General features: G+C 34.4%; 1 protein-coding gene and 1 pseudogene across 7 annotated transcripts in view; one reads left to right on the top strand and one right to left on the bottom strand.

Moving 5' to 3' along the window:
- The window catches only part of CTNNA3 (catenin alpha 3), a 1,666,571-nt gene that overhangs the window by 721,863 nt on the left and 929,289 nt on the right, over window positions 1-15,419 (top strand). The gene's annotated exons all lie outside the window — the stretch shown is intronic.
- Window positions 7,809-8,394, bottom strand: LOC100856576 (annotated as a pseudogene).

Below are 15,419 nucleotides of genomic sequence, written 5' to 3'. Positions count from 1 at the left end.
TTTTCAATCCCAAGCGTCAGTGCTTTGCCTCATATACTTGATCTAGCTTCCCAGGTTTGGATGTTCAGAAAAAAATATTTTTTTTCCCTGCCTGAAGAAAGCAGTAATGTCTTAATCAGCCCAGGCTGACTATATAATAAATATCATAGACAGGGTGGCTTACCCAACAGAAACTTGGAGGCTGCAACTCTGAGATAAGGTGTCAATGTGTCTGGGTTCTTGGTGAGATTCCTCCTCCTGGCTTGCAGATGGACACATTCTTGATGTATCCTCACACAACAGAGAGACCATGACTCTTGTGTTTCTTCTGCTAAGAGCACTAATCCCATTCATGAAAGCTCTATGTTCATAACTTAATTACCTCCCAAAGGCCCCACCTCCAATATCATTATTTTGGATATTAGAGCTTCAACATATGAATTTGTGGTGGAAGGCAGGGAGCACATAAACATTCAGTCCATAGAAGATAGTTTCTTGTTTTCTAGAGATAAAAATAGGCATCCAGGACTCTTTATGAATATTTTACGCTGGTTCCCATATTTTTAGTGATCCCACTTTCTGGAGGCTCTGAAGACCTTTTTTGCACAGTATATGGTCCGCCTTCAGTAAGCACTTAGGTGTAGTTTTCTTTTCTTTTCTTTTCTCTTCTTTTCTTTTCTTTTTTTTTTTTTTTTTTTGGATTTTATTTATTTATTCATGAGAGACCCAGAAAGAGAGAGAGAGAGAGAGAGAGAGAGAGAGGCATAGACACAGACAGAGGAGAAGCAGGCTCCAAGCAGGGAGCCTATTGTGGAACTCGATCCCGGGACTCCAGGATCACGCCCTGGGCCAAAGGCAGGCACCAAACCACTGAGCCACCCAGGGATCCCTGGTGTAGCTTTCTTGACTCTACTTCTTTACAAAATATTTTATGTTTTCCAAAACTTTGTAGAAATTGTTCATTCATACTTATATTTCCTTTTAACCTCATTTGTATTTGTTTGCTATTACCTGAGTTTTAAAGGGGAAGAGGCAATAAAACTGTGCAATCTGTCATCTTTCAGATATTAAATTATCATGGCACATTATAAGCATAACAGGTGATTATAGGGAGTGTAGGAATGCTTCTTCATAGGAATGTTTCTTCAAAAGAATGAGTTTATAATTTTATAATGAAATAAGAGAATTCTATGTAATGCTTTCTTTTTTTTTTTTTTTAAGATTTTATTTATTTATTCATGAGAGACAGGGAGAGAGAGAGAGAGAGAGAGAGATCTCCAGGATCACGCCCTGGGCTGAAGGCAGGTGCTAAACGACTGAGCTACCCAGGGATCCCCTATGTAATGCTTTCTTATGAAACCAACTATACTCTGAGCTGAGTATATACTGCTTTTTTGTATTGAAATTTTGGTTTCAATTATCAATTATACTTTAGAATGAGTCTTCAAACTAAAAAAATTATATTTTGCCCTTTTCAAATGTATGTTTGTGACTTAATAGTGAAGAATTAGAAAAACTTGAACTTTATATATATGTATCTGGTATAGGGGGTGTGTTGTGTGTGTATGCGTGTGTGGCTATGTGTGTATGTGTTTATATTTCTAGGAAATAGAGCTTTAAAAATAAACATAATATTTTAAATATACAACTATTTATTTATGATCCAGGTTTGTATCTTCTGATAGCTCAATATGTGTCTATGTTCAAAAACTAGTAGTAGGTATCACATGGTTGTGTAAATTCATTAGTTCTATTCATCAGTTATATTCAAGACCAGACTTTTTCTTAAAAGAAACAGCCTACATTGATTCTGTCTTTTTTCTCTTTATGGCATTAGTTAAAATCATGAAAATATTTTTGATTTGGTATATGTAACTTTCAATCTAGGTATTTTCCTTCTGAGGTACTCTAGGTTTCTCTCTAGAGAATCCACAATAATTAAACATGTCATCACATTCTTAGGCCATTAGTCCTAATTCTTAAGCTTTGTAGGTTTCCTGTGGATACTTTTTAAAGGCCTGAGAGGTTTTATATAATTTCAAGTGGCTTATAGGCTTTGCAAGTTAAACTTGGAAAATATTATAGTAATACCAAGTAATAATGGTATAGAGGCTTAAAAAATCATAAATTGGAAAGAATTTTGAGACTATTTTGTTAAAACCATGTTTCAGATATCAGAAAACTGAAACCCAGAGAGATGAAGTAACTGGATCTATTCATATGTGACAGCATATAGGAACTTTGCATGCAACCTAGATCTTTTGACTTTAGTGTATTTCTTATAACTGTTTTGTCTTCCTTGAATTTAAACCAAAGTCTTTATACCATGTGGAAAACAATAGCAAATATTAATAGATAGCTTTTCCCCTAGCCTCAGATAGACTTATCCAGACAACTAAAACTGAAAATCTGTTTTGTTAGATAGAAATGAAATATGCCTTAAACTACCTTTAAGTTTATTTCTTTTCCACTATAAAAGCAATACATATGTATTATAAAACATAAGAACCATGCTCTCACCATCCAAGGGCAATCTCTGTTAGTATTTTGGCAATTATACATATTTTTTGTTAGCTTGAATTTAATACATCACATTCCTTTAAGTAGACAAAACAATTATTTTACATTCCTTCTATTGGAAATGTAGTTTATGGAACAACCTTTATTAATGTTGAATTATTCAGGCTTACCTTACTTTAAATCACTGAAATGCAAATTATTGGCTCTGAAAAGGAAATAAATAACTAATATTCTAGTACACATGGTCTCTTTCCTATATGGCTGTCATAATCTTTTAAATAGCAAGTTATCCCATGCCAGGGGATAAGGGTAAACAGAAAAGAATTATTGCTTCCTTCTCTTCTGATATTTGATGAGTCTTTGGTGGAATGACATGAAGGTCAATTCCAGAATCGTCTGACTCCCTCTCTAAAACACTACTGCTGATTTGGTTATGTTATTGTTTCACTTAAATCCTTCGACTAGCTCACTGTCACCTCCGGTCAAAGAGTAGATTCATCCTTATGACACACAAGGTTATTTTGATTTGATTCATTTTGTTGTTAGATAAAGTCAAATAATCAGCTGTCAAGAAGAGCAAGAACCTTATTGGAACAGGAAGTAGCTTCATTTCAGTGCCCTGCACTCTGCTATTCTCCATTGGTATCACCTCCCTTGTATTCACCTCTGTTCTGCCTGCAAGCTCCTGTTTATTTATAGGGTCTGCTTCCTATGGAATTGGCTTGCCATATTATCTTTAATGCCTACATGCTACTTCATGACTCTTTCAGCTTCACTCCAAATCAGCTCATTCTTCCAATCTTTTCATCTTAAAATCTTAGAGAAGACAAGGTTGATCCTTTTGTTACCACACCACTGAATTGGTTGTTCTTGAATAAAGTGATCACCTTGAGTGTAATCAGTTGTGACAGAGGGTCAGTTGAAGGCTATTATGAAGTTGGGAAGGTCATATTGTAGAAGACTGGGCAGGTTCTTTAGGTGGGGCCAATTGTAGCTATGAAAGACAGTGAATGAAACCTGATTTGAAGATCTCTTATTATCTGGTCCAAAATGACACTTTGTCATTACTTCCAGTCACTGCAATAGGCTATGCAACCTGTGAACCAGCCATACCAAAGTATTCATCATACATGAATAAGCCAGGTTTTAATATGCCTTAAGTCACTGTTTATGCTATTCTATCTTATAAGAATAGCCTTCCCCCACTATCTATCAGGTGAAATTGTCTATAAAATATATCTCAAATGTTATATTCTCCAGAAAACCCTTCTAGGGATTTGGTAACTTCCTCATTAGCACCTTTCAGTCATATACCATATACATATGACATATAAATACATTATATTATAATCGTTTGTATGTAGATTTTTTTCAAAAGAATATCCCTTAAATTCAGGGATAGTGGAATCTCATTCATCTCTAAATATCTACTATTCACAGATAATGCATATTCAATATGTGATTCTTAAAAGGAAGAAATCAGGATGATTAAAGGGGAGATACTTCTGTAATAAGGAAGAGTCCCTGGAAAGAGTACCTGTATCTAGTTCACAAGTCTATGTTACCCAAGATATGCTCAAATATAAGGGGGAGCATATGTGCTAAGTATGAATGCTCAATATATGGGTCAAAGAGCCAGAATACTGGTTTTTATTTTTCACCATTTGCCATCTCTGTTTGACTAAGAAGTGTTGCAGATGAATTTTTATTGCTCCCTCATTCCCTTCCAACCCGAGAAATTTTACTCTAAAGGCACTTTCATTTGTGTCTGAAGGCAATGACCTTATTTGGGGTTGTTTGTCAACATGTGAAGGGGTAGTTTGGGGAAAAATTCTTTTATCTAAGGTTGCTTACTCCTTCTGTTTCTTACCCATAATATTATTTCAGGGTTTTTTTTTGCCTTAAGTGGGCTTTCATAAAGGACCTTACTGGAGTGTCTGTGGCTTTTAAAAAAGGCTTGCCAACAATGTCAAGAAGGCTGGCTTTAGAAGCTGGTTTGAAGAAGCCTGACCTAAAGGGCTGTTTGTAATCTGACTCTTGTGTGTCTACTTTGTGCCAGTTCCCATCTTAGGTGTTGGAGGTAGAATTAAGAGAAAAGACACATTTCTACACTCATAAAATGTATAATCCAGAACAGCAGAGATAGATGACTTGTTATAATGTAGGCAGTGAGTGCTATCATGAGAAAGCACAGGGTACTCTGTGGCTTCATAGAAATAGCACATATCCAAATTCAACTTGCAGAGACAAAAACTGAATTAAGTCCCAGCAAAGAAACACTACAGTGATAAAGGTGAATTATTACTGAAAATGAATGTTACTATAGCTAGAGCAGTATTGAGAATAGTGTCATATTCATTTTGTGAGTTGTCAGTTTATTCTCCGTAAAATTGGTTTAGACAAGTTATGAAACTAAACCTAACTAGTATTCAGCATGGTCTGCACCTCTGAAAGAACATCTGCAACATTGGTCAATGAAAAACCATGGAAGAATTATTGGTCAGTATCTTCAGAAATCTACTTCAGGGCATCTTCGGAAATCTGCACTACCCTTTCCTCCTAAACATACATTAAAACAGATGAGGTGCAATGGTGACAGCTTGGATAAGATTCTTGTCCACAAATACCATAACTTGACTGAGACAAATGTGGACCTGTTGTCAGAAATAATTGTATCTGGCAACTTGTGTGCTGCAAAAAACTGGCATAGAGTCACATTGTCACTACAGAGGCTTGAGGTCGAAGCAAAAGCATTTAAAGTCATTGTGAAAAGCAGTACACTGAAGGGAAAAGTTTTTATATCATAATGTAAAATCAATATGGAATCCTGATTCAACCTTTTTTGCTCTTTTCCCATGGGAAAATTTGGTGTCTTAGGCAGTTTATGCCAAGCAGCCCACCATGTGACATGTACTACCTTCTTTTAGACTTTTAAATATCACAATCAATTTGAGGCCTTCAGATAGAGCTTCTAGCCAAGGTTTTCAAGCAGACAATTCCCAGATGTGCTATGTGTAGTGAAGCCAAGATAATGTCTTCTGGAATAATAATGTAACTTCTCTACAGAATATATCCTTTATGGGAAAAAAAAAGAAAAAAAACAAAAAACTCATGTTGATGTTTTGAGATTGGCTTAAAATTTTTGGTTAGTTTCTCTGATAACCTTCGCCATATGTAATCATCTTATTTCATCAGCCTGAAAATAAGAATCAAGGAAGCCTTCTCTAAACAAATCTTCCAGTGTTAGTGGTGCACGTATTTTGATATGTGTTGGAGATAGATATTCTTAACTATTAGATTTTGATGGTGTTCTCTGAACTTAAGTGATGATAGGGTGAGTTGAAAATTTAAATCAAAGTGCAAATTCATCAGATATATTAATCTCACTGTTCCCAATATGAGTTATTAAAGTTTCAAGTTGGACAGGAGCATAATACAGGTTTCTGTTTTTTTAAGATAGATAACCTCTTGAAATATGGATTTCAAAGAAACAAGTGAAAGAGCGTCAACCCTTTCAATTCAGTGCACAGCAACTATTTTTTAAAGAGATGAGAAAAATTATCCTTTATTTGTATATTATGAATTGTCCACCTGAAATATCTAAGAGATTATATTAGATTTGGTTGAAAATTAGGTATTAGAATATTAAACATTAGATTGAAAAGTTATTGGGACCAGAAAGGCAGTAGAGTAACCAGGAAAATTAAAAACTTATATATGCAAAAGCAATTGCTTCCTATTTGTTTTCAAACTGATTATTGCTACTAAAACAGAAAAAAAAAACTTATAAACTGGTTAAACAGAAAAAACCTTGTAAATTATGAATGACTAAGCTTAAGCAGTGTGTACAACCCATACCAAGAAACAAAAGCAGTAATGATAACAATAAAAAAGCTACAGAGGAATAGAATGTAGAGGTTTCTTGTTTGGAAGATTCAACAGGCTAAATTAATCTGTGTATAAATTTAGTGCAACATGATAAAAAGACCTCAACGAGAATTTTTGAATTTAATTCTGTGCTTTAATAATAGTTTTCATTTTAAATCATTCTAGTATGTAAGTTTCCAAACAGTATAAAAATAGAATAACGTAAAGAACTTTCCTGCAACCATCACCCAGTATCAGTGTCAAAAATTATTTGACATGGCCAAACTTTATTTATTTATACCCTGATTTATCATTCCATCTTCATGGATTATTTTGAAGCAAATCTCAGACATCATATAGTTTATCTGTATGTAACTCTAATAGATAAGCACTCAAAAAAAAGTATTATAAAAATAGTATTGCTGTGATATTATCCTGTTTTTGAAAGTTAGCAAAAATGTGATGTCTTTGAATCAAATACCAATCAACATCAAATTCAATATTCATGTACATAACATACATATATGGTTGGGTTTCTTTTTAAATCAAGATACAAACTAGACCCTTATATTGCATTTCACTAGTATACATCTAAAACTTCCTTTCAACTATAATCTCTCCCTTCCATCTTCTCCTTGTACTTTATTTGTTAAAGAAACTGTGTTGTTTGTCTTGTAGAATTTCCCACATTCTATATTTTGCTTCATGTATCTCCGTATCATTTAAAAATTTCATTTGACTTCTATTTTCTGTAAGTCTATATATCTAGACATAGAGGCTTAATCAGATCCCAATTTGATGTTTTGGTAAGAATACTTAATTCAGGATGTTGGGTTCCTTTCATTGCATCACACTAAGAAGCCCACAATGTCTAATATCTCTATTATAATGTTAAGATTGAGCTATAGGTCTATGTGTGATTGACTTGATTCATCCATTATAATTTTAGTTCCTTATCAATTTTTCATCTGATAGTTTATCTGCTACTGATGATTATAGCATAAATCTCTTAGTTCAAAAGGTGTTACAAAATAGTGAGATTCTAATTCTATCATTCCTTTTTCATTTATAGGTTGGAATTCATCTATAAAGAATAGCTTTACTATATCAAGTGTTTATTTTGAGGCATATACAGGAAAGGCAGAAAAAATGCCTGATTCTCCCACTTTAATTATCAGTTTTCCAAATAATAGGTCAGTTCTCTAAAATTCTCTAGAGATGATTACTGAGTTGTTTTTATGTATCATTATAATCTCATGGCTCTTCTTATATTAGAATTTTCCCATACAATGTAGTTATTGTTCTTTATGATCTCTAATTTATCTCATCTTTGCCTATAGAAATCTCTTCATTTTTTTTGAGGCAGATAATGCTTTGTTTTATTGAATAACTTATCTGGGTAATTGCTGAAGCCACTATGTATAGACAAAAGAGAGGGAGATTTATTTCTTGGTCTCTTCTTCTTTGGACAGAGTCTTGATGATTTCTTCCTTCTTGGCCTGGAGCCACTCTTCACAGCGTTAGCGTGCTTCATTGACCTTAGCTCTGCAGGCCTCAGCCTGGTCATCCAGAAGCTTCTTGTGAGTCTTGTCCTCCTTTAGCTAGTAGATGTGTTCCATGAGAATCCATTTGTTTTTGAACACATTTCCCTTCACTTTCAGGTACAGCCTATGATGCGTGTAGTGGTAAATATTCTTAGGTCCAAGTCTCTTCTGAGCAGCAGGTACAGAATTCTTATCCTCCTCATGCAGGTGACCTTCTCAGGCATTCAAACACTGGCAGTACCTTTTCTCTTACCAGTGCCCATATGCCTGCCCTTCTGGTAGGCCATAGAGTTTCTGGCACTGAGCCCAGGAATGGACAGTCACAGACTTCCAGATGCTCAGCCCATCTTTGATCAGTTTCTAGACATGCATCCTGATAGAAGTTGGCATTGGTGATTTTATTGGTCTCATTGGAGTCCAACCAGCTCTTCTTTTTGTCACAGAGGAAGACAAGCCTCTTCTGAACGCATCTGACTGTGGCCATACCAGTGAAGGGAAAGACAGACATCTCTTCAGTTTCGTTACCAAGTTCTTTTGAAATGATCCCTGTAGGCATTTGTGCTTCCTCACTTTTTGGTAGGACAACCAGTCCCAGGATCTTCTTTTCTATTTTCTGCCCAAACTAGGAAATAGCCATGTCTCTAAATATCTTGATATCTTTGTGGGAAACAGTGTTCATAGTTACAATGTGGACACTGGGAAAACTCATTGCTACTTAATTGGTTACTGTTTCTAGGCCTTTTCTGTAGAAAGATTTTAAAGAGAGATACTTTATATGTTTATGTTGATCTTCCCAAGTGTTCAGTATTTCCAATTCAAACCTCTGGTTATGAGTTTTTTTTTTTCTGTAGTTCTTTCATGTAATATGCTTATCTCTTTTCTTCTAAACTGAAAATCTTTGTTCCATATGACATATATGGAACATATACATATACATATGTTCCATATATTCATATACAGTCATATATGAATATATACATATGACTGTATATACAATAATTTAAGAATAATTTTAGGGGCTCAGTCAGTTAAGCATCTGCCTTTGGCTTGGGTCATGATTCCAAGATCCTGAAATGGAGCCCCACATTGGGTTCTCTGATAAGCGGGGAGCCTGCTTCTCCTTCTGCCTCTCTTCCCTGCTCATGCTCTCTCTCACTGTAATATTATTATAATGTGATTAGTAAAAACAATTTAAGATTTCTTAAGTTCTTAGTTTATGCTACTTAAAAATAATTTGTTCATGGTTAAGAGATCAATTCATACTTGTTATATTCCCTTGTTTCATTTTTCTTTTTGTTTTTATGGATTATTTTTTAGGATGACTTAACTTTGTTTAATAATTATATAAAACATTATTTGAGTTTCAAAGTCAAAACCTCAAAGTAAAGCACATTTGAAGAACTCTAGCTTTTCTACTTTGTCCTTTTTCTTGGATGTCATCATTTTTATTTGGTTTTTGGTTATTTTCCCTTTCTTTTAAAAATATATATAGGTAAACCTCTATATGTGTGTTACTGTTTCTCCTTTCATTGATAAAAGATAGCATACTATAAACGCTTAAACAATTTGCCTCTTTTTCCTGAAACAATATATTTAGTAATAGTCCTCATTTTTTTCTACAAAGCATCTGAAAGTCATGGCACTCTTCGTGGAGCAGCATGCAGTATTTACATTTGGTTTTAAAATAAATATCTTGTGGGACGCCTAGTGGCTCAGTGGTATATCGTCTGCCTTTGGCTCAGGGTGTGATCCTGGAGTCCTGGGATCCCTGCATAGAGTCCCACATCGGGCTCCCTGCATAGAGCCTGCTTCTACCACTGCCTGTGTCTCTGCCTCTTTCTGTATCTGTCATGAATAAATAAATAAAATCTTTTAAAAAAATAAGTATTTTGTGCTAAGCTTGTTTTGACTCTGGCTGTAATTGTAGGCACTCTTCTAGTGTTTTATATGTATTGCCTTCCTTAATCCTCATGACTTCCTTATAATGCACTTGTGCTAATGACATTTATCATTGAGGAAACTGAGACATAAAGAGATTAAGTGACTTTACCAGGGTTTGTAGGTGGTGAATGAGCAGGGCTGGATTCACACGTAGGCAGTCCGACTCCAGGGTTGATGCTGTTAATGACTCTATAATACTGCCCACCTCTCCCAGAATATAGAAAAAGAAAGAAACAGAAGGAGGTAATATAGTTGAAGAAAACTTATGAAAGAACATTTTATGTTAAGAAATATTTAGTCGTTGAGGTGAGTGACTCAGTCAGTTAAGTGTCTACCTTTGCCCCTTATAATGATCTCGGTGTCCTGGGATCGAGCTCACATCAGGCTTCCTGCTCAGCAGAGAGTCTCCTTCTCCCTCTGCCTCTCCCCACTGCTCGTACTCTTTCACTGTCTCTCAAATACATAAAATCTTTTAAAAAATGGGAGGTGGTAGACAATGAGTCAATCATATATAAAGACAAGAAACTTTTAGTCATTAACATTTTACCCACTTAATAAATCTTATATATTTTAGTGACATTTTGTCACTACTTCACAAAAATGTTTGAATATTCTTTAAGGACATGGCTGAGTATCTGTTGATACCCAATGCTTGACAGATGGGCCTAAGTCTTAGAAGAGGCTAGTGACATGGCTGGTTGATAATAAGTAAGATCTACAACTCTTGTATCCTGTCTCACACAATAAAGTGTGATTGTTGAAGCAGAGATTTTGGACTTTCGAGACCCAAAGTAACCAGTGGTCACCCTGAGGATATCACATTTAATTCTAGACCCTTCTAAGCCCAAAGAAGGATGAATCTAGTTCTAACCATGCATTAGCATACCTACTTCTAAATGAATCATTTCATTCACTTTTCCTTTCATTTTTCCCTCTACAGCTCTCACAGATGGTATTGTTCTATAGATATATGGCTGCTCAATAGAGTACTTCTAATTTTATTGTGAATTTCTTCATTTTTTTCAGTATTTACCAAAGCACTGATCATTTTTATAATCTTCTTGTAAATGAAAAGCCTACTGTGCATATATGTAGTATTTGAAAATACCTGCTTCAAGGGAAATAGATTTAAAAAATTTGATGCCACAGTTAATTGGCTTCAATTATATATAAAAAGAAGAAACTGCTGAATCCTATACCTGTCCTTTCTTTGTTGAGATTATTATGCTTTAAAAAATCTGCATTAAAATCTAAAATGATAGAAAACGGAAACATATTATCAGAAAAATAATATTGAATGTCTTAATTAAAATCTGAATCCACACAAATATGGAGATAAAAGTAACTAGTTCTTCAGTTACTGCATAAGTAGGATCCTACATTTAAATGCTTTATTCTTATTATCTACTTTTTTAACTTTCTAGTTATAATAAATATCTTTTGTTTATGCTATATTAAGTTGCTGTTGTTTTATAAGCTTTTATGTTTTTACTTGTGTTCCTTTTTTGGATTTATTTATTTGAGGGACAGAGAAAGAGAGAGAGCAAGCATGAGTTAGGGGAGGGACAGAGGGAGAGGGAGAAGCAGACTCCCTGCTATACAGGGCTCAACCTCAAGACCCCAAGATCATGACCTGAGTCGAAACCAATAGGAGGCTACTTAACTGGTGCCACCCAGGCACCCCTTCTTGTATCTTTTTAATGACCCTTTAAAAATCTCATCTATGAGGAAACAAGCTTAACTTAAGTTAGACATTGTGTAATATTTATCTGTTTTTGAGGGGACAGGTGAAGGGAGTGCAACTTGTAAAATAGAATAAACATTCATTAAATAAGACATAGGAAATGATAACTTAAAGGAACACAGTAATCAGGGTTCTGGATAATCTTGATAATTTAGAGTAATAAAGTAGACAGAATATGGTTTCTGGTATTTGTGAGTCAAAGTTCTTTTCAAACTCCTTTACTTATAACACTTCAAATTATTAATGATCTCTGCACATATAAATTGCCTCTCAGATTGTTTTGAGAATAATATGGCAGCATCTAGTAAACTCATGGATAAAGTACCTCATTAATATTTTTGTTTTATTCATATATATTTCATTCTATAAATAAATTAAGGTTACATTCAATAACTTTTTTTCTCTATGTTATAACTGGAGGATATTATGGTGAGTGAAATAAATCAATCAGAGAAGGGCAATCTTCATATGGTTTCACTTATACATGGAATATAAGAAATAGTGAAAGGGATTATAAAGGAAAGGAGGGGAACTGAGTGAGAAAAATTAGAGAGGAAGTCAAACTATGAGAGACTCCTGACTCTGGGAAACAAACAAAGAGTTGCGGAAGAGGAAGTGGGTGGGGGTTGGGGTAACTGAGTCATGGGCAATAAGGAGGGCACTTGATAGGATGAGCACTGGATGTTATACTGTATGTTGGCAAATTGAATTTAAATTTTAAAAATGTAAAAAAAAATGTAGATGATGCCATTTATACAGAAGATTAAAATATATTTGTATATATAAATATATGTATAAATGTGTTATATATAAATATGTAAACACACACATACATATATATTTGGAACATCTACTGCTTTGCCAATAGTGTTAGATGCAAAGAATATAAGGACGAGTAAGATAGCATTCCTACTACAAGAAACCAACCATTTTTTTCTTTCTGACTCTGCCAGAGGGCCCCTTTAGCCTTAGTTTTGATTGGCTAGGATTCTTTAGACAATACCTATAACAAATCAGAAGAACTTAGTATATAGTCATACAGCAGAATAATTGTAGAGTATTTCATTCAGTACTGAAATGATCTATTTTATTAGATCTCTCCTAGTTTTCTTTCCATTGTTTTCTTGGATGGAGTAAACATCTCTAATCTTATCACAGAGGTCTTGCTCTTCTTTGCTTTTATCATCATCACACTGGTTAGCGACTAGTAAGTACAAGTCTCTGTAGCTATGTTGCAGTTACAAGTATAAATTCCTGTCAGTCATATTGATTATGATTTTTATTTTCCATGGTGCTTGTTTCTAATTCTGTTCACTTGGTTTTCTACTTTGAAATTTTGCTGCCTACAATATTCTCTTGGCCGTCTCCTCTAGAAAGTTTGCATATTAAAGCATGCTTCAGAATAATTTCATTGGGATCCCTGGGTGGCTCAGCGGTTTAGTGCCTGCCATTGGTTCAGGGCATGATTCTGGAGTCCCATGATCGAGTCCCACATCAGGCTCCCTGCATGGAGCCTGCTTCTCCCTCTGCCTGTGTCTCTGTTCCCCTCTTTCTCTCTCTGTGTGTCTCTCATGAATAAATAAATAAAATATTTTAATAAAAAAAGAATAATTCCATTAAATTCATCTTATTGATGATCTCCTGGTTGTTAGCATGGTTATACGCAATTATTTGGAACAATCTAAAAGAACCTAGAGGGTCCAAAGTAGCTATTCCTATTAAAATATACCTTCTAATTGGGAACCACTTGTTAAATAGTTTGCTTACTCTCCTATGTAGACACACAATCAGTATCAGGAATGATTTTGGTTACTTCTGAATTTCAAATTATTCTCTGATGTCCTTTCAAATCTTCCTATAAAACTTTGTAAAGCTTTTCTACAATAGAAAACTGCATGGAAACACCCAAGGGTCAGGCCTTTCCTAACCTAAGCTTAATGGCTTTGCTGTGTGAGCTAAGATCATTTATAAAAATCACAGAAGAGCAGATTCATCTGTACCATGTATGGTAACATCTCGACATCTCAAAGAAACAACTAAGCATGACAGTTGAGGGGACTTGGAATTGAGAGAGAGAGAGAGAGAGAGAGATGAGAAAGAAAACATGAGCGGAGTTGAGAGCCATATAATTATCCTCATTCACACTGTGACTAGCTTTAAAGTGATTTACTCAAAATGGTACCCATGTATTCTTAGTCACCTCCTTTCTTGACTACGTGCTAATTCTGATTTTGCCATTTCTTTATAGAACATATTTGTTCTGCCTCTTGAAAGAGAATTGTGCTGCATTTTCAGTAGTGTTTAAATCAGTTAATCATATTTCCCAATTATCCCATAGCATTAGTTATTTGAATTTCAAGTTGCAATGTTCTTAGAGAAAGCTTAATATCTTCATTATACATACAGTCATGGTTAGCTAATTAGCATCCTAAATGCTGCAGTTTACCCAGGATGTCACTATTTCTAGCTTCAGTGATATATTGGGTTTTATCATTTAAAAATTATAACGATATTTAAAAATATCATTGTTGAATTCTACTTAATAAGAAGCCCCCTTTGAAAGTGTCCAGGCATTATATAAATGCATTATAGTTCTCATCTATTGGCTTATAAATAAAAGCACCCTTGAATGTTTTCCAAAAGAGTAATGCGATTTACAATATAGTTAATGAAAATTAAGCTATATTGGTTTTCCTGGAGGAAAATTGCACTATATAATTAATTTTAAAAATCACTGTTTATTTCTTCAGTTTGTTGAGAAACAAGAAACAGATTAAAATAATAAAGCTAAGAGAACACATTGCATTTTGACATTGTCTCTAATTATAAGATCAGTGCCTCAGAAACAATTTTATCTTGCTTGAATTGCCATTTTAGTTACCATTGTACTTAAAGGCTTCTTTTCTCTTTTCCTTAAATAGGCATTCTCATCTTTTAAATAAAAAATGTAAAGGAGTTGCAATTATTTCTGTTATTAAAATAATTATCTTGCAATGTTACTAATTTTAATGTTTATATTTTGATATTTTAATTTAGTGATTATTATACAATGTACAAAGCCATGAATCAACATAAATCAGAGAGGTAAAGTGATGTGCACTAATGCTTTTTCCCTTATCTGGACTTTTGGTGCTTTGTGATCACTTGATTTGTGGTATCCCAGAAAATAAGCATTCAATATTCCTCTTTGTCTGTCCATGTCTGATAGCTCATTTCCTTTTAGCACTCATTAATATTCCATTGTCTGGGGTGCCTGGTTGACTTAATCAGTAGAGCGCGATTCTTGATCTCAGAGTTGTGAACTAAAGACCCATGTTGGGCACAAAGATTACTTAAAAAATAATAATCATATTCCATTGTCTGGATGCACCACAGTTCATCCATTTACCTACTGAAGAACATCTTGGTTGCTTCTGAGTTTTGGCAATTATGAATTAAACTATTACAAAATCCATGTACAAGTTTTTCCATGGAAATAAGTTTTCATTGCCTTTGGGTAAGGAGTAAGATTTCTGGATTATATCATATGGAGAGAGTATGTTTCATTTTGTAAGACACATTGTTTTCCGAAGTGGCTGTACTATTTTGTATTCCTTCCAGCAATGAACATTCCTGTTGCTCCACATCTTCACCAGCATTTGGTGTTGTCTGTGCTCTGGATTTTGGTCATGCTAAAAGATGTGTAGTGGTATCTCATTGTTGTAGTTTGCATTTCCCTGACGTATGATGTGGAGCATGGCATCTCTTCCATGTAACTTTTTTTTTTTTTTTTTTTTCAAAATTTTTATTTATTTATGATGGTCACAGAGAGAGAGAGAGAGAGA

This window comes from Canis lupus, chromosome 4, assembly GCF_011100685.1.
Source record: "Canis lupus familiaris isolate Mischka breed German Shepherd chromosome 4, alternate assembly UU_Cfam_GSD_1.0, whole genome shotgun sequence".
In the NCBI taxonomy this organism is placed as follows: Eukaryota; Metazoa; Chordata; class Mammalia; order Carnivora; family Canidae; genus Canis; species Canis lupus.
The sequence above is the reverse complement of the archived record's forward strand: the minus strand, read 5'-3'. Positions and strand labels throughout refer to the sequence as shown.